The 20,734-nt window shown below is 33.8% G+C and overlaps 1 pseudogene; it reads right to left on the reverse strand.

Moving 5' to 3' along the window:
• Nucleotides 1–626: 626 nt before the first annotated feature.
• On the reverse strand, nt 627–2,593 carry LOC137641054 (zinc finger MYM-type protein 1-like; annotated as a pseudogene).
• Nucleotides 2,594–20,734: the final 18,141 nt, after the last annotated feature.

Consider the following 20,734-nt stretch of genomic DNA (forward strand, 5'->3'; position numbering starts at 1 on the left):
ATATATATATTTATTTATTTATTTCCTGTTATGCTTGGGGTACAATCCTTCATATATGTTGGTGGATGACCGGGTGTTTGAGATTTCTATTTCTCCCCTTTTTGGACGACAGATGTCTGGGAGAGCAAAACCGATCAAACATTAATATTTACAATAGGTAGTTGAATATTTGACTGGTTTTGCTTTCCTGGGCACCTGTTGTCCCGAAAGGGGGAAATAAAAATCTTTACTCAAACACTCGGACATCCACCAATTATATGAGTGACTGTACCCCGAGAGATATGCCCGAAAACCACACTCTCCCACATATTGCCGAACCAGCAGGTTATAGTTAAGAAAGGGGGAGGGGATCGCAAGGGCTGAATCTGTGTGTTTGTATGTTCATGTATGTGCATATCTATATGAATATTTAGATGTCATTTTTTTTACCTCTGGTACACCATGTAGCATATTACATTAGATACTATGGTGAAACTATTCTTTGCACATATATTTTGTTATTCTTAGAGAATAACAAAACTATTTGAAAAGATGAAATAATATGGAGCTATTTCTCCCATCGAAAAATAAATAAAAATAGAATAATAAACCACATTGATTACTTGAAGTACATTGTATCTAAATAATTAAATTAGAGATAAACACCTTGTGGTGAATTCACCTGAGTTTGACTCTACAGAGATTGGGATAGCTGTAAATCTATCCACTACCCTGTCAAGATCAAGGGAATTCACCACAATTGTCCCAATAGAAATTGTGCCTAGACTGGTAAGTCGTCCCTGACCCATTGATGCCCTGAGGTAAGCTTTGACCAATTTCAAGACAGAAAATGATCGTTCACATTTGGTATTACTGACAGGAAAAGTTAAAGCCAAATGCATTAAATTCAAAAGTGTAGGAAAACCTTCCTTCATTGGTTTCAGTTTATCCAAAACAGAAGTACGTATATTTCACATCATCCCATAGTGTTCTCTGAGCAATAAGTGGTTCTGCATGAAAGCTTTCCATTTCAATTGAGTACTGGTCAGCAAGGTTTTGCAAGTCATTTTCATTTCAGAAATTTGTAGATGATGGGTGGCAAGCAGCTACATTAAGAAGGATACCTTTGGTTAATCAAATCTTTATCTAAATTCATTGAGTATTTTGTAAAAAAAAAAAAAAAAAAAAAAAAAAAAAAAAAAAAAAAAACCAGGATATACAGAGACCTTGTACAGTAGGCCTTTGGGTTCAGAAATTTGTAGATGATGGGTGGCAAGCAGCTACATTAAGAAGGATACCTTTGGTTAATCAAATCTTTATCTAAATTCATTGAGTATTTTGTAAAAAAAAAAAAAAAAAAAAAAAAAAAAAAAAAAAAAGAACCAGGATATACAGAGACCTTGTACAGTAGGCCTTTGGGTTCTCAACCCTTTCAAAGTGTATCGTTGGCCTGTGTTTTCGATTACAAAGGATTCCAACAGAAGTGAAGATGGTTTCCTTTTCCTCGAAGGCTGACGAAAACTTGAAGTTATGTTTTCTCAGTAGAAAAATCAATTGATTTTTACCAAATGATGTGAAAATGGGTGTCTCTTGTTCTTTTGTACCTAATAATTTCAAGTGTTTCTTGTGCCATGCTAAATGCTGCAGCAAGTTCCATATTCTCTTTCTGCCATGTCTTCGATAGTGTGGTTCAAATATCAAATATTTCAGAAAGGGTACTTAACAGAAAGACTGTCTCAAACTTATTTTAAGTTTTTGGGAATCCATTAGGAAAGGTTTTTTCTTCACAAGATCTTCCATGGTTAGACATAGCTTCTAAAGTATCCATCAAAATCTCATAGCATTGTGATATTGACTTAAGGACCTGATAGTTGTATTCCCATTTATTTTGACACACTTTAAGAAGTTTCAGAACCGACAATTTTTTATTTTTCTGGAGGTCTATGAATATATCATGGCGCAAGGTTGAACCATGGAGGAAGTTAAACAGAGCTGAAATTAAGTTGAAAAAATCTGATACTTCTGGCAGGTGGGCAACTCTGTGTGTTATGACTGACTGCAATCTGTGTGCAGAACATGGTACATAAAAGCATGGATTCTTCACAGATTCTGGGATTTGTGCCTGCGCACCACTGATTTTGCCACTCATTGCAGATGCAGTATGATAGCAAGATTCATATGAACCTTTAATTTACTGTTTCCTCTATGACATTCCTAATGCAAACACAGAGCTGATCAGTAATACTAACATAGCCAGTCTCATCAGGCATTGATGCAAAAAAGATAATTCCGACTTAACCCAGATGCATACTTCCATTTAATGGAATCTTTGCTTATCAGTCAAAAATTTCCAGAAAGGCACCCTTATATAGTGAACTTTCGCTTTCACCATGCCCCCTGAATATCTTTTTTTTCTTTTTTTTTTTTTAGTTATTGTAATGACAGTGTTCAATAGTTTCTTAACATATTCTCTCTTGTGAAGAACCTGCTGTTTGGGGCTATCAAGTTGTTTATGAAAATCACCATGCAACAGTAAAAATTTGTGGCTGATCCACTTTTCCATAGCAATAACATGGTATGCGCCTTTTTCATGTTTTAATGCCTTTTCGTGCATCTTCTTCCATTTACTGAAACCTTCGTTGGTAAATACTATTTCTCTGTGCCCTACAATAGCACCAAACATTCTGCATGCAAATCAGTAATGAAACCTCAGTTTCATGAGCTGGGGTTCGATTCCTTGGTCGACCAGAAGCTGTTATCTTAGAGTTGATTCCCTCTTTGGTCTCTGATCCCGAGGTAGAGAGAATCCAGATATTAGGAGGAGTATAATATATGGCTTATATGAATATGAAAAACGCGTCTAAATGTGCAAAATTATCATTAATCATAGCCAAATACAAACTTAACAAGAAGCTGCAATAGTGAAGATGGGTTGATTTCAACTCTATATACAAAAAACCCGAATTTGACCGGTTTAAATATGGGAGAATTGTCATCAATTTTTATCTTTCTTTGAGACTGAGTTGCTAAATCAATGGAACCTCAGCTTCTTGGGCCAGAGCTCGATTCCCATGGCCAACCAGGAGCTATTACCTTTGAGTGATTCCCCTTGTGTTTCTGATCCTGAGGTAGAGAGAATCCAGATAATAGGAGGAGTATGGCTTATATGAATATAAAAAACACCTCTAGATGTGGAAAATTATCATATATATATATATATATATATATATATATATATATATATATATATGTGTGTGTGTGTGTGTGTGTGTGTGTGTGTGTGTGTGACTGACAGTGTTAGAGAAAATAAAAACGTCGATTGTGGATATCCTATTCTCTTGATATATAGATAGAAGGAAAGATCAGATGATTATCGAGTGAGGCAGGTAATCAGCTGACAGGAAATTGTCGTAGGAAATTTGAGAAAGAAAATGAAGAGGGATGTCGATTTTTGAGAAAAATAACTGACTTTGAGACTTAGTTTATTATACACTTACATTTGTTTCTATAGCAATATTTCAGTTTTGCATCCTATGTAAACACTTATGTTTGAGCTTTTATCTACTACAATATAACGGGACGTTCGGGATTACGAAATTAGACATGATACCTAACGTAGTAATTTTCCAGTCTCAATCTTCCTCCACTCTCGGCCATCCCTTAAAGCAGCAGTTGTTAGCAGTCGTGAAACTATCGTTTGTTATATAGTTTCCATCTTTATTAGTATTAATGTTATAAATTGTCCCTGAAACAGTTATTACTGTTAGTTTTCTTGCTAAGTGTTATCTTTAAACAACAAATTTCGAATATCCAAGAATTGCTAAGATTATGTGATTCAATTTCATTTATTCCTCCCATTTGTTTGATTCAAGTATATAATTACCGTGAAATATATTGTTATATATCTTTATTGTTCATAGAAGAGAATAGTATTCCATTTTTTTTTTCATTTTTTTTTTTTAGAAATCATCATTACCGTCATACGTTTAATATAATGGCAATAGGTTGAAACTTATCCTCCTATATTCACTGCTCTAAGGGTGACAATCCAGCCTTACAAGAACAAGGAAAATTTGTCAACGAGATGGTTAGAAATATAAAGTAAGTGGTTTATTACCAGGGTCCTCTTACGTTTAATTGGGAAATACCTTGAAGAAGATTGAGTGCCACACATGGATTCCTGGTGAAAGAAAATTTTCATCATTCCAGAGTGCTCATTGAGATAGCGTCAATTAAAACAAACCTAGTTAACCAGATCGTTTTTAGAAAGTCTAGAAGTAACAAATGGTAATTATCGGTAATTAGCAGAAAAAAGGATTGTGATTTTTTATTTGGTTAGGAAGATTTTCTATTGATGTAATATACATCATAAATTAGGACTCATGATCTTGTCCTGAATCTCTGATAACACTGATTTCAAACTAGTCATTCGTATTTCCAGTAACAAGTAGACTTGCACATAATAATTCTTTACATTGACTTGCATTTATCGTTACTTAATTGTAATTGTGGGAATCGTTAAAATGCAGTAAAATTCTATAGTAATTGATCCGGGAATTAAACAGTAAACTAACATGGAATTACTTGTTTTGTTTAGATATTTTAATGCAAATGTATTCCGCATGCTTATTAAGAACCGAACATAACGTAACCCAACTGTAATGTACATTATTTTCATATAATCCATTGTGTTCCATACGATTACGTATATTCAGTCTTATACATTATAGGTAATCATATTAAAGTATATTTCATTGCTTTATAACAACTGTAAATCTCTAAAAAGAAAAAAAAAAGTTATTCCAGTCTTCCGTGAGATAAGTTATGTAGCCAAGTAGAATTGGGAGATCATAAGAATGACAGCAGCAGCAGAACCTTGATTTGTTTAGAGCTGTTGGCATCATGATGGAGGCCAGGTTTTTAGGTTGACGTTGACCTTTATTTACCCTTCTACGTAGTTTTCTTGATATCTGCTGTGTCACAATAGGCTCGAAAATATGCTATTAGGGAATGATCTCTCTCTCTCTCTCTCTCTCTCTCTCTCTCTCTCTCTCTCTCTCTCTCTCTCTCTCTTTCTCTCTTTCAAACTACCAATGAAATACAATAATATTAGGCAAAATGCTGATGTAATTGGGTTGTCGTTATGCAAGTGATCGTTGTTAGCTTCAAACTCGCTAATTATAGCGAGGTTAAGACTATTGAATCACATCAGCTTTTTGCAATATCCCTTAATCTTCATAGAATATATATTCCATCATTATCAGCTACATCACCTTCCACCTTACTGATCTGCATACCTGTGATAAACACAGTAATTGTAGCCATAGGAAATACTCCATATTTAGATAATTAGGAGGGAGTCCATTTTTCTTTTCTTAAAACATAAACGCCAAATGGTTTAACCAGATCTGTCGAAACGCAAAGCTTATGAGATTTTCAGATCTGTTTAATAGCCTTCCTTCTTCGTACGTTCACTGGTTGGTTACGTACTCGAAAGCATTCGTGCTAGGTTTAGACGCTCCTAATACTGTCTCTGGGTTCCAATGTTGGGTAGATGGCATCGTTCTATTGAACACCCTCATTGATCATTTCGTCAGATATATCCTTGAAGTTCCCCGAGCTATGATTTAATGATGGGATCTCTTATAATTACCTACTCAAGTGTCTGTTGATATTTTCAAAGCTGTTTTTCATTCCTTTCATTTCAATATTTCCGTACCTTAATTTTTTCCGTAAGTGGTGTTAATTTCGCAAATGGAGGAATGCCAATAGAGAAAGGCTGATATATTTTCATCTATGGAGGTCTCCATGTGTGGTAAAGCAATCTTGTACCGATAAAAAACTACCACCGTATTTTAGCATTAATCTAATTGCGTTTTATTGCGTTTGTTCTTGTCATATTAATCACCGATTAATTATGACTAATTGCGATTCCAACCTCCTGTTAATGACGCATCTTTCGTCTTTTAAAGTATTAAAGTGGTTAAGAGAGTGTTTAAACTGCCATTAATCACTCTGGGGTAATCTGTGAGTTGAAAGGCAATAAATATATCAGGATGGAACATTTATAGCGGCAAGGCAATGAGACTGCAGCTGTACAGTAGTTGCACCGTTTCAGATACTAATGTTGCTGCTGTTGATGCCACAGCTGCATCTACAAACAGGGCAATGTTACATATTTTTACCCAGCTATACTGTACACCAAAAGCAAATGTACAGTAGTACTGTATCCTCACACTCACAAGGTCATTTGTGGATAAACGAGCTTTCAGTGATTCAAATCCTTTGTAAATGGGGACTTTTTACAAACCATTTTTAATGTTTGATTCATACTATTAGTTTTTGTTAAAGACAATTTGAATAACTTTCATAACCTTACTTGTGTAAGGCAATATATACTTGGGCGTAAAATCATCAATAATTATCAAATTGTTTGGTTATCATTTTCTGAAGAGATCATAAAGACGGCCTTTAAAGTAGAAATGATAGTAGTCAAAGGAAAACTCAAAAAATAATATTCATCTTGGATTCCATGAAAGTCTCCTCTGGATCATCTGTCACCAAAGAGAATTTTACAATTCATAGAGATTGAGCTGAGGAATGATATAGTACATCATTTCCAAGATCCATAGTAACTTGTGATTATCTTTAAAAAGCTAGAAATAACAAAAAAAATGAAAAAATACATAAATGAAAAACGAAAAATTTAACAATTTTGGATGACTCTAGTGAGAATATATAGAACATAGAGGTAATTTTATGAATTTTATTCAAGGCTACGTGGAAAAGAGCAAAATGTTGGAGCAAAGCAAAATATATTTATGGACATGATGGAAAGGGTAACAGGAGAAAAAGAAAGCAAAATACTACTGAAAGAAATGACTGAATTTAAAGTAGGGAATACCTTTTGTAGCATAAAAATGGAAAATGTCCAGGAGTTGCCGGGTTTTCTGTTGGATTTTATAAGAGTATTTGGAATACAACAAAAACTGAGATTTTAAGAGAAACTAGTGTTCATTTAAAGAGTCAGTAATTCGTTAGGAGAGGACTAAAGATGTGATAAAGTTGCTACGAGAAAATGGAAATATGGAGCTAATTAGCAACTGACGACAAATAACGAGGTTGAATGTGGATTATAAATCAATAGCTAAAATAATAGCAAATAAAAAAAAAAAAAAGTCTTGAATTTGTTTATTTCAAAAGTGCCATGTTTATGTTGTTCCCAACAGAGCAATTACCAATTGTAATGCAGTGCTCAAAGACCTAATATTCTACGTGAATCTTGAAAATATCCCCGCTCCACTGACTGACTGCGATTGATCTAACGCATTTGATGTAAGTTTTGTTTTCACAATAATGAACAGATTGGGATTTTCTAATAAGTTCTTAGAAGTAATTCAAATGATTTATGCCAATGCGCAAAGCCATCTAAGTATAAATGGTAACATTATAGATTTTTTTTTATAGAAACATCTCTTTGACGGGATAGCCGTTACCCATAATATTGTTTGTAATTTCTCATGAGTCTCTGTACAGAATGTTGAAGACTCGGTTACTTAAGTTTTCTCTAAAACTACCGAACGACTTATTACTGGTGACACCTTGGTATACCCATGACACCTCAGTAGTGATCATCTACACTGAAGCTATTACAGAAAGCTTTAGAATAATTGAAAGTTACAAAGGCGCTACAGAAGCATTGGTCGATTGTGATAATTCAAGCATTATCGGAAAGACCAAAAAGAATGGCTAATCTAGTGATTGTTCTATGTAGTGGGATCTTTTGAAGTACGCATGTATGGTATGATATATGATAATGAAAAGGAAATAGCCAAGCAATAAAACTGGCAAAGCATTGAAAAAAAAATTGTAAATCATATTGAAAAACGTATTCAAGAAAACTGCCCTTGTTACATATATTGGTATAAACTCACTTTTTTACCACCTAAGCAACGATGCTGGGGAGTCAGTAGAAGAAAGAATTTTTGATTAATTGTGGAAGGGGAAAATTTCCATTTTCAAATAAAAAGACAATGTATATAATAAAGGAAAATTGAGGTGTTGGAGTAGTTGATGCGTTGGTAATAATGTCAATATTTTTCTTTGCGTGTTTCAAGTCTACAGTGTTCCAAATAAAACCATAGGAATTTTTTTAGCTATCATTGTATGCTCAGGCCAGTATATCGTGTAGACTTTGAAAACATAAAGAACGTTACTGTCTTTGCCACACCTTATTATCATGGTTTTATTTCAGTGTTACACAAAGCGATACAACATAAAAAATACCCTTCGGTTAGTACTAGACTACGTACTGATATATCATAAAAGATGAACACAATGCAAGAATTGAAGAGAATTGACAATTGTTCAACTAGGAAGATATCTGGTAAAATCGTGAAAAATAAATTTATAAATGTATATAACAAAAAAAATCATAACTTTGTATATGAAGTATTGAAGACATAACAACGAATAGCAATATCATTAATATTATCAAAGAAGTGATGTAAAATATCTTAAGATCAGTAACAGCGTTAAAATAGATCTGTCATGTATAAATTATGAAAAGAGACTCATGTCAGCCTGTTCAAAATAAAAACATTTGCTGCAAGTTCTGAAGTTCCACCGTTTCAACTATCTAATTAGAATGATCATTTTACAATCTGGTCGCAGCAGGAATAAAACTTCTAGAATACTGTGAAGTATTAAGCATGTGATGAAGAAGGAAAGACTGTTGGAATTAATTTTGTACCAAGTATTACGAACGGGATGGTACTGTCCGAGAAGATCTAAATGCAAAGGAGGTCAGAATTTTGAAAAATCTGATGACACATCCTCAAAGAATTCACTGAATGAGGGTGCCAGAGAAAGATAGAAAGATAGAATTAAGATGAGATTCCGCCGCTGAATACCAGATAGAAGTTTTCCTTTCTATTGTAACCAAATCGTAGAATGGTCTTCTTATTCGATGCAGTTGGATCCATTTTGTATTAAATAGATAAAATTTTTCCCCTTCAACTATCATCTTTAAAGTGATTTATGATTATTGTAAGAATCCCCTCTTGTTTTTATTTTTGAGCATATAACAAGAATCGTCTGCTAAACTTGAAAAAATCTATATATAGACACTTCCATATATATATATATATATATATATATATATATATATATATATATATATATATATATATATGTATGTATATATATATACATATATATGTATATGTATGAATATATATGTGTATATATATATATATATATATATATATATATATGTATATATATATATATATACATATATATATATATATATATATGTATATATATATATATATATATATATATATATATATATATATATATATGTATATATATATATATATATATATATATATATTTATATATACATATACATATATATATATATAGATATATACATATATACATACATACTGTATATATATATATATATATATATATATATATATATATATATATATATATATATATATATATATTATATACATATACTGTATATATATATATATATATATATATATATATATATATATATATATATATATATATATATATATATATATATATATATATATAAATACATCCCTCTCTGGGTGGGGATACTATACCGAGGAGAAAGGGTTTGCATATCGCCATGATCAGCAAATGTGTACTAGTCAGTGCCACCTACGAAAATCATCCACCATTGCCAATCTGCACTGGCCAAATCTGGCCAAACCCCAAACAAGTCAGTCCTTTGTCCTGGCGTGGACTAGAAATGGCTGCATATGTTGTTGTTATATATATATATATATATATATATATATATATATATATATATATATATATATATATATATATATATATACTGTACAGTGGAACCTCTACACACGAACGTATCTACATTCAAATTTTCCAATATCCGAAGTAAAATTTGAGCAATTTTTCGACACACGAAGTAAGCAATTTTCGTCGTACTGGTTGTATCCGAATTTTTCGACACGCGAAGTACATTTCCAACACGTTCCTACTCTACACCTGAATTTTTTCTCGACACCCGAAGTAAACAATACCCGTACGCGTAGACGGTACTCATAGCGCCGGATGTATTTTTTATTTCCGCCGATAGAAGGCAGCACTTCGACCTCGGAGGGACCCTCAATTAGCGTGGCTTGGGTCATTCCTCTGTTCTCGTCGGCTTCGTGTGGTTGTGCGCTGTGCGTTCTGCTATTACAGTAACTGTATTTTAATCGTGATTTTTTGGGTACATCCTTTTACGGTTTTTTACGTAAAGCATGGGTCCTAAAAGGCTTAGTTTCGCAAGTGGTAGTGGTAGTGGGGAGAAAAGGAAGAAGGAAATGGCCGAAATATGTCGACGATCTCGACAATCTTGAAACAGAAAGAAGCCATTAAAGCAGTGAAACCTTCTAAGGGGATCACCATCATTTCAAAACGTCGTAGCCCTATCATAGAAGAGATGGAACGACTTCTGCTAATCTGGATCAAGGACAGAAAGATTGTTGGCGACACCATCACCGAAACTATCATCTGCGAGAAGGCGCACGCCATCTTCACGGACTTGAAGGAGGCGAGCTCTGGGGGTGATGCTGGGGAGAGTTCAACCGAACCTTCCTCAGATGATTTCAAGGCATCTCGTGGCTGGTTTGAGAAATTTAAGAAACGGTCCGGGATTCATTCAGTTGTTCACCACGGAGAGGCTGCTAGTGCGGACACAAAGGCTGCAGCTGACTTTGTGAAGAGCTTTGAAAGGATCATGCAGGAAGAAGGCTACATAGAGCAGCAGGTGTTTAATTGTGATGAAACCGGGCTGTTTTGGAAGAAGATGCCCAGTCGAACCTACATCACCGCCGAAGAGAAGAAATTGCCTGGGCATAAGCCAATGAAGGATCGGTTGACTCTTGCCCTATTTGCCAACGCTAGCGGGGACTTTAAAGTCAAGCCCTTACTGGTTTACCATTCTGAGAACCCTAGGGCCTTTAAGGCACAGAATGTGGATAAGGACCAGCTTCATGTTTTCTGGCGATCCAACTCGAAGGCCTGGGTCACTAGGCAGTTCTTTGTCCAATGGGTTAACCAAATTTTCAGTCCTTCTGTGAAGAAGTATCTTCATGAGCAGAAATTGCCTTTAAATTGCCTGCTATGCCTTGACAATGCACCCGCTCACCCCCCCCGGACTTGAAGATGATATCTTCGATTAATTCAAGTTCATAAAGGTGCTGTATCTTCCACCGAATACCACCTCTATCCTCCAGCCCATGGACCAGCAAGTCATCTCGAATTTCAAGAAGCTCTACACCAAGCACCTATTCAAGCAGTACTTTAATGTCACGCAAAGCACAAACTTAACTTTGCGTGAATTTTGGAAAAGCCACTTTAACATCGCGCACTGCTTGAAGATCATAGATCAGGCTTGGGTGGGAGTAACTTGACGGACACTGAATTCTGCCTGGAAGAAGCTGTGGCCTGATGCAGTTTCTCCCCGAGATTTCGAGGGTTTTGACCCCAAACCTAATCCCGTGGTGGGTGCAGCGGAAGACGTAGAGGAAATCGTCTCCCTTGGCAAGTCCATGGGTCTGGAGGTTGACGCAGATGAAATCACGGAACTCGTCGCCGAACATCACGACGAACTTACCACAGAGGAGCTCAAGGAACTCCATGCTATGTCTGAGTACATGAGTGATGACAAGGAAGGGATCGAGGAGGTAGAACATGTGTTAGGTTCGGCGCAAATAAAAGAGATGTTAGGAAAATATCAAGACGTGGTCGACTTCATCGACAAATACCATCCAAAAAAATTGCAGGTTTGTCGTGTAGTTGTGCAGTTCGATGATGTTTGCCTAACTCATTTTCGAAACATTCTGAAAAGCCGTACCAAGCAACTTTCTATTGATAGCTTCTTTAAAAAACTACAAAGCGAAATCGTGATGAAGAGGAAGGAAGTGGTTCAAAGAAAATGGCAAAGAGTGAAGAGAAAAAAATTCAATCAATTTTAAGTGGAGAGAGTGAAAGTGGTTAAAATTAATCATCAAAAAGAAAAAAAGAAAATGTAAAAAAAAAATATAAAATATAAAAATAAAAAAGATAAATAAGGTAAGTTAGGTTAAAGTTCACTTAGTGTAAGTTAGAATAAGTTACGGTAGTGTACGTTTATCGTAGTCACCCTCTCTATCTCCTCGCCACCCGTCCATCTCCTCTCTGCGTAGCAAGACCAATACCTGCACTAGATTTTCTAAGGTAAAGTGATGCTAAAAACCCGTTTCTTATTTATTATTTCTTGATAATTATTCTTTTTTACATGTCTATTATCTAATTTAGAGTGCATATTGTCATGTGTAATTATGTGTAGTAATTTATTAAGGAGTTATCATAGGTTTTTGGGCTCAACCACGGATTAATCCTATTTCAATGTATTCTTATGGGAATATTCGTTTCTACATCCGAAGTCGGTTGTGGAACGGATTAAATTCGTATGTAGAGGTACCACTTATATATATATATATATATATATATATATATATATATATATATATATATATATATATATGTATATATATAAATATATATATACCGTATTTCCCGTGTCATACGACGCACTTTTTTTCCAGAAAAATTACCCCAAAAATCACCCTGCGTCTTAACACTAGGAAAAAATTTGTATAGGAAATTTTGACAACCCTCAAACACCCAACTAATCACTTACAAATACTCACTCAACAGACATAAAATATAAACCATCAATTATCATTCATATGTAATAAAAAAAAAATATTTTCATATTATGCTTCGTTTATTATAGTGCAATAGCAAGTTATTTGTTTTGGTAATCAGCTGATGACTCGCTAACTTCCTTCTAAAAGCAAACAACTGTGTAGTGGTCTTCTAGCAGACGACGCTATTACAGTAGATATTAGTTGTTTATGCAGTATATATCTATTTTCTAATTTTTTTTTATATTTTGTAATAAAGCAATATTTTGATAATGACTTTTTGGCCTGAGTTCCGAAATAATACAAACGAACAGTTGCTGAATACGACCTTGAAAAAAAAAACATTTCACAGTTAGTTGAGTGCAGTGTTACCAAGTTAGCAGAAAACTAGAGCTAGAGTCACATACAGTAGCAAAAGTAGTCCACCTAGAGGAATTTCTAGACTTCGTTGATCACTAATTAGGTTTGTGAGAAAATATGTAGGCTATATGATAAATTTGGGAAATATTACTGGAATTTTACTTCTTTACCAAAATTTTATTAACAATTAGCAACACTGCTTTTATGTAAACAACACTTGGAACACTAAACAAATAGTTGTTGAGGCAACTACGACTGATTTCAGTGGTTTCTTTTATTAATATGTAAATAAATTGGGATAACTGGTGTTCAACTAAGTAATATTAACTTAAGCATTTGCCAATATACCTAAAATACGAAAATTTACTGTGCCTCACAAAATCTCACTAGAGTTTCGGACTAGGAATTGCTGCTAGGAATTGTAAAATCTCTTTTTTTTTCCAAAAAAATTCTTTGCTAATTTAAGGGTGCGTCTTACCACTTGTAGCGTCTTATCACACGGGAAATACGGTATATATATATATATATATATACATATATATATATATATATATATATATATATATATATATATCTATATATATATATATATATATATATATATACCATCATCATCATCATCATCTCCTCCTCCGCCTATTGACGCAAAAGGCCTCGATTAGTTTTCACCAGTCGTCTCTATCTTGAGCTTTTAAATCAATACTCCTCCATTTATCATCTCCTACTTCAAGCTTCATAGTCCTCAGCCATGTAGGCCTAGTTCTTCTAATTCTTCTAATGCCTTGTGAAGCCCAGTGGAAAGTTTGGTAAACTAATCTCTCTCAAGGAGTGCGAAGAGCATGCCCAAACTATCTCCATTTTCCCCTCATCATGATCTCATCCACATATGGCACTCGGGTAATTTCTCTTCTTGTTTCATTTCTAAACATGTCCCGCCATTTACCTCCCAATATTCTTCTGAGAGCTTTGTTCTCAAATCTACAAAATCTGTTGAATATTGTCTCCTTACCATACCACGACTCATGTCCATACAGTAACATCAATGTCACTAAACTGATATATAGCCTGATTTTATTATGCAATTTCTAAGGATTTGGTTTATAAATTCTACTTAACATAGTCATTGTCTGATTGTTTTTTTGCAATCTTTAATTAAACTCAAAGTCTAAATCAGTATGTGAGATCATTATTATTATTATTATTATTATTATTATTATTATTATTATTATTATTACAGACTAAGCTATAACCTTAATAAGAAAACCAAGATGCTATAAGCCCAAGGGCTCCAAGAGGGAACAATAGGAAAGGGAACAAGGAAATAAAAAACTACAAAAGAAGTAATAAATAATTAAAACAAAATGTACGAAGAACATTACCACCATCAAATTAGATCTTTCATATGTAAACTATAAAAACTTGAAAAGAATGGGAGAGAGAAATAAGATAGAACAGCATGCCCGAGTGTACCCTCAAGCAAGAGAACTCTAATTCAAAACAATGAAAGACCATGGTACAGAGGCTATGGCACTACCAAACGGTGGTTTGATTTTGTAGTGTCCTTCTCCTAGAAGAGCTGCTTACCAAGAGGAAAGTAGCTACTGAGCAATTACATTGCATTAGTTAACCCTTGAGTAAAGAAGAATTGTTCGATATTCTTAGTGTTCTCATGTGTAAAGGACATAGGAGAATGTAGAAATATTAATCAAGGCTATTCTTGTATGTGTAGGCAAAGACAAAATGAGCCGTAACCAGAGAAAGGAATTCAATGTAGCACTGTCTGGCTAGTTAAATGACCAATAACTCTCTAGCAGAGGTATATCGACGGGTGGCTAGTGCCCTGGCCAACATGCTATCTATAGTAGTTCCCAAATATTTAAATGATTGCACCTCATTAGTCCTTTCTCTTGACAATGATATTTCATCTTCCATTACATATTCCGTTCTCATCATCTCTGTCTTTCTTCTATTTATCTTAGGTCAAACCTCATATGATATTTCCTGCATTCTGGTGAGCAAGCTGTGTAAGCCCTGTGGTGTTCTACTAATAAGAACAGCATCATAAGCATATTCCAGGTCTGTTACCAATCCAGTCTAATCCTACTCCACCATCCCCAACTGCTCTATGCATTACAAAATCCATGAGGAGGATAAACAACATAGGTGATAAAGCATTCCCTTGGAGTACTCCACTGTTCACTGGAAATTCATATGATAGGACTCCATTAACATTAACTTTGCACTTGCTATGCTCATGAACAGACTTCATCAAATTTACATATTTAAGAGGAACCCCATAATAATGCAGGGCTCTCCCCAAAATTGGCCGGTGCACTCTATAAAAGGCTTTTTCATAGTACACGAATGCCATCAAAAGTGGATTTCTATATTCTACACATTGCTGTACCACATGTCTTAAAATGGAAATTTGGTCAGTATAACTTCTATCTTTTCTGAATCCTGCTTTTTCATCTCTCAGCTTTTAATCAATCTTAATCTCTAGTCTCTTCAGAAGGAACATACTATATATTTTCATGACAACTGATGTAAGTGTGATGCCTCTGTAATTCTTGCAATCAGTCAGATCTCCTTTTTTTTTTTTTTTTTTTTTTTTGCCATTTTCACCAACACTCCTGACTCCCATTAATCAGCTTTTGCCTCTTCACGCCACATTCTACAAAATAATCTTATAAGTATCATAAGATTCACTCCATTTTCGGCTAATATCAACTCTGCAGTTATTCCATCGTATCTATGAGCTTTCTATTTCTTTAGTTTTAATGATAGCTTCGACTTCAAACACACTAAATTCCTTCATGGGCACATCAAGTTCTTCTTCAGCTTCAGGTCTATCAGTCAAATTATTCCCTTCATATCTCCTATTCATGTTCCATCTAACGTTTCCTTTCTTTATCTTCTGTTGTTATAGCAGATCCACCACTATTTTTGATAGGTATATGCTTTTTCTTTGCCGCATTAGAGATTTCATTAAAAATCCTATGAGCACATATTACACCATAGCCACTCCCTGAATTCATAGCTTTGTCAGCCTCATCTGCTTTCATGTCTAAATTTTCTCTTCAGTCATTCCTAGTTTTTCTTTTGACTTCACTATCAATACTGGGATACTTAGCATGCCCCACCTTGTAATTTTCATTACCTCCTCGAAATCTTCCAACAATTAATTTCTGTGTTTGTCTCCTTTTTATAGTATCCCAAGTATCATTTAATATTCATAGTTTTCTCCATGTAACTGCATGTCCCAAAACTTCACTACCAACTGACTGATATTCGTTCATAATATCAAACCATTCTTCATTGATTGTCTGCTCTTCGTCTGTCAAAGTCTATAAGAGTACAAATCTATTCCTACATGCAATTGTAAAGGTTTCTCTGTACTCATCTTCTAGAAGCTTAGTTGTATCAGAGCTAGGTATTCTATCTACATTTCTGTTGGGTGCTTTCAGTTTTGATTTCATTGTGGTAATGAGGAGCTGATGATCACTATCAATATCTGCACCGCTATATCTTCTTACATTTCTCAGAGTCCTCTTTCTCTCTTTATCAATGGCTATGGGATCTATTTGACTTTTGTAATTGCCACATGGTGAAGTCTATGATTATTTAGATGACCTTGTGCTGGAAAAGAGTATCTCATATAACAAGATTGTTTGCTGTAGAGAAACTTATGAGATGTGCTCCATTTTCATTTTTAACTTTGCTAAGACCCTCGACACTCATCACATTCTGTAAACCTTGATTATTCCTAACAGCTATAGAATTGAAGTCACCAATCACAATTTTCATATCTCTCTCTGTGATCTCATCTATTATACTCTACAACTCATCATATTATTCATCTTTTCTTTCTTCAGGGGAATCATTTGTTGGTGCATAGCAAACAATAATACTCATATTGCACTGCTTTGATTTAAACTTAGCAAATAACAATCTACTATTTACCGATCTCCATTCCGGTAACATCTTTTCTGATGCTGGTGTAATCATTATTCCTACCCTTTCTCTTCCAACTCCATCTGTTTTTCTTGAGTAGATATCTATATATCCTTGGTCTAAGAATTCTTTACCAATCCCCTCACAACGTGTTTCAGTTATATATATATATATATATATATATATATATATATATATATATCTATATATACACATATGTATATGTATATATGTATATATGTATATATATATATATATATATATATATATATATATATAAATTTATATATATATATATGTGTATGTGTGCGTGTATGTGTGTGCGTGTGTGTGTGCGTGATGTCAGGTGTATAAGAACAGAAATGAATGTGGGAAAAATAGGCCAGACGACTCGGTGTATGTGTAGTCAAAGGAAAATAAGCCGTAACCAAAAAGGAATCAAAAGTAGTACTGTCTGGCCAGAGGCTCAAATAACTCTTTAGCGGTAGTATCGCAACGAGTGGATGGTGCCCTGGCCAAACCACTATCAATCAGCTAAATCGGTTATGAGTTGATTTCGATTCAGTACAAACAGGATTAAATAAACCTTAACCGGAATCGTTATGGCAGGATCACTGGTCGAGCAGAATTATTTATCATAAAAAGAATTTGATATTACAAGGTATTTTTTGCCATTTATGAATTATATATATACAGTATATACATATATATACATATATATAAATATGTACATATTTATATATATATAAATATATATGCACAAACATATACAGTATATATGCGTGTATATATATATATATATATATATATATATATATATATATATATATATATATATATATATATATATATATATATATTTAGTATATATATCTATATGTATATATATATATATATATATATATATATATATATACATATACAGTTTATATATGCATATATGTTTATATACTGTATATATATATATATATATATATATATATATATATATATATATATATGTGTGTGTGTATATATATACATATATATATATATATATATATATATATATATATATATATTGATTAATAGTCAGATAAAGGAAATGTATGCCAGTGAAGTAAGAGAAAAATTCGCAATTAGCAAGAAACCTCTTGTAAAGAAAAGAGATTAGAATTGAAATGACCTTAGGTCCATTCGCCAACAAGAATTATGGCAGACGTAACCCATACCGGTCACAGTCGGGGTCCGGCTTCATCATCATATTCCCCACCGTTAAAGCTAATTGAAGTTAACTTGGTTGATTTCGGAGGCCCTCACTTACAAAGTAAGCTGTTCGTACCGCGATGTGTTTAATATGACTTGCCACGGACTTGCATCCTGGAATAGAGTTTCTCGAGTTAAGCCGTTCAGGGTGGTCTTTAGTTAGCATATAATCTTATATTAATTTGAAGAAGACTGCGTATAGCAATTTCTTCAGCCTATACATTTTTTATATAACCAGATTACGTATTTGTATACGACAACTTTTAGATTCGCTGTCTTTTTTTCATACATCCTATAAGCGTTTGAACGTGAAACCCTGCAGATAAACAATACAGGCTCTTTACTGAATAACCAAACAGAAATCAAAGCCCGTACTAATGGTAGAAATTAGAAGTTGTTCTTTGACAAAATTATATGGCAGTATTATATTACAAGTAATTGGTTATAAATCTCATTTAGAAAATCATACAGTAAAGTATAGCAAAGCTTTCATAATTTTGTGCATTCAGAAGATTTCTTCTGTAGCCCTGGTGATTGAATATTCTAGCAGGAATATCAAGATTGATAAAAAAGTAATTAAAAACGGTGTCTTTTGTTTGTCATCCTCAATACTGTTTTTACATTTATTTTCATCATGAAGCTTTCTTTAAAAGTACCTTGTTTTTATGGAAAAAGAAAAAGCTAGCTAGACGTCAATATCTAAGTTGCATTGGGAGGAAAAATAATTTTTAAGTAGCCAGATATGATAAGACAGCCACGAATCACAATAAATGCTAGTTTCTATTATTCTGGAAAACTATGAAAGTGAATTTCTGTCACAAGTTCATGAGTAAAACTAATGCCTATTAAAGAAAAGGGCGAATAATATGCATTGAAGCTGAGAAGAAGTAAAAAGAATTACAACATACTACAGCCGCAGCTGGAACAGCCACGAACAGAGCAGAAGATGAAGTAAAAAAAGTAAACTCCGAATGTATATTTAGCGGGAAATGCCTTAATAGAAGCAAGTCCAATGAAAAGGATTTTCCTAACTCTTATGTTAACTTTTTCTCCTTCACGGACTTTTGAAAAAAGATCATAATAATAATGATAATAATAATAATAATAATAATAATAATAATAATAATTATTATTATTATTATTATTATTATTATTATTATTATTATTATTATTATTATTATTATTATTATCTCAGAGACTCAGAAAGTGGTTTTAATATACTGAACTCCCTCAATGAGAAAAAAGTGCAAAAAACAGAGAAATTGATAACGAAGAAACAATGGATATGAAGCGTAAATACAATACATCTCCCTAATGCACGCTTATATCATGAGGAGTATGAACAAGAGAGACGAAGTCAAGGGGACATGTCCTTTAGTAACAATTTAACATAAAAAGGAAAATATCTTTAACATGAACTTACCTAAAGATGGAGAGTTGCTGATATTTTAATAATACGAAAAACAATGCACTCTTACATAATATAAATAACAGGATGTAGACATTTTTAATCATGAAAAGGTGTTTTATCTTCAACACCTCGATAGAAACTAGAAAATGTCCAGCCTCTCGTCAGATATGGCACTATAATGATAAAAAATACCGTCACCTCGTTACAGCGACAAAGAAAACAGGCAGGGTTGGGTGGTTGGGCCACAGTCTGCTTGACGAACTGCTTGCATCCAGTGCCATCAGGAAGAGGGATCCAAAAGAGGACATGACCAACTCAAATACATAAGAGCAATATTCAGACGGGAGACTATAAGGAAAACAAAAATCGCTAATACAGGATTGGTGAAAAGAATTTTCCTCGGAATGGTAATCATCAATCAAGAATATTTGTTTAAGTAACATGAACATTAGGAATAATGATATATGAAGCATGATAATCAATATTCACGTATTTGGTATATTCAAATGGTAGTATCTTTCCTCCAAAACTCTTTTCCATATATTTGCTGACTTGTAAATGCCTGAAACAGTTCTCCTGAATATATTGTTTTATCTCTTTGCTGTGCTACTGCTGCTGAAGCATTTGTCCCCCTTCCCCCCAGAAAAGAAATAATTGCTTGTACAGGAAAAGGCGCAAGAAGGATATGTAAAGATATTCGAACAAAGGAACGAAGCCGTTTTCATAGAAGTGTCTTTATTCATAATTTGCTTTTTCATCGTTCAGCCCTTTATTCAATCTTTCCTAAAAATAAAGAAAAGGAAAGAGAAAGCGTCTCTGGTAGGAAAGTAAAATGTAAACCTCTCGTGACGTCCATTACGGAGCACAGGTGACTCATTAAGTGTTCCCTACCACTTAAGCGATCAGAGGCTCGGAATTCCAACATTAATCTCTCTAAAACATCACTCACTTAAGCCCAATTAAGACATGGCTTTCAGCTCCTTCTGGAAAGGTTGCCCAAGTTTCCTTGCCAGGGTTTTACTTTCCTTTCTAATGTTTG

The sequence above is a fragment of the Palaemon carinicauda genome, chromosome 5, assembly GCF_036898095.1.
Source record: "Palaemon carinicauda isolate YSFRI2023 chromosome 5, ASM3689809v2, whole genome shotgun sequence".
NCBI lineage: Eukaryota > Metazoa > Arthropoda > Malacostraca > Decapoda > Palaemonidae > Palaemon > Palaemon carinicauda.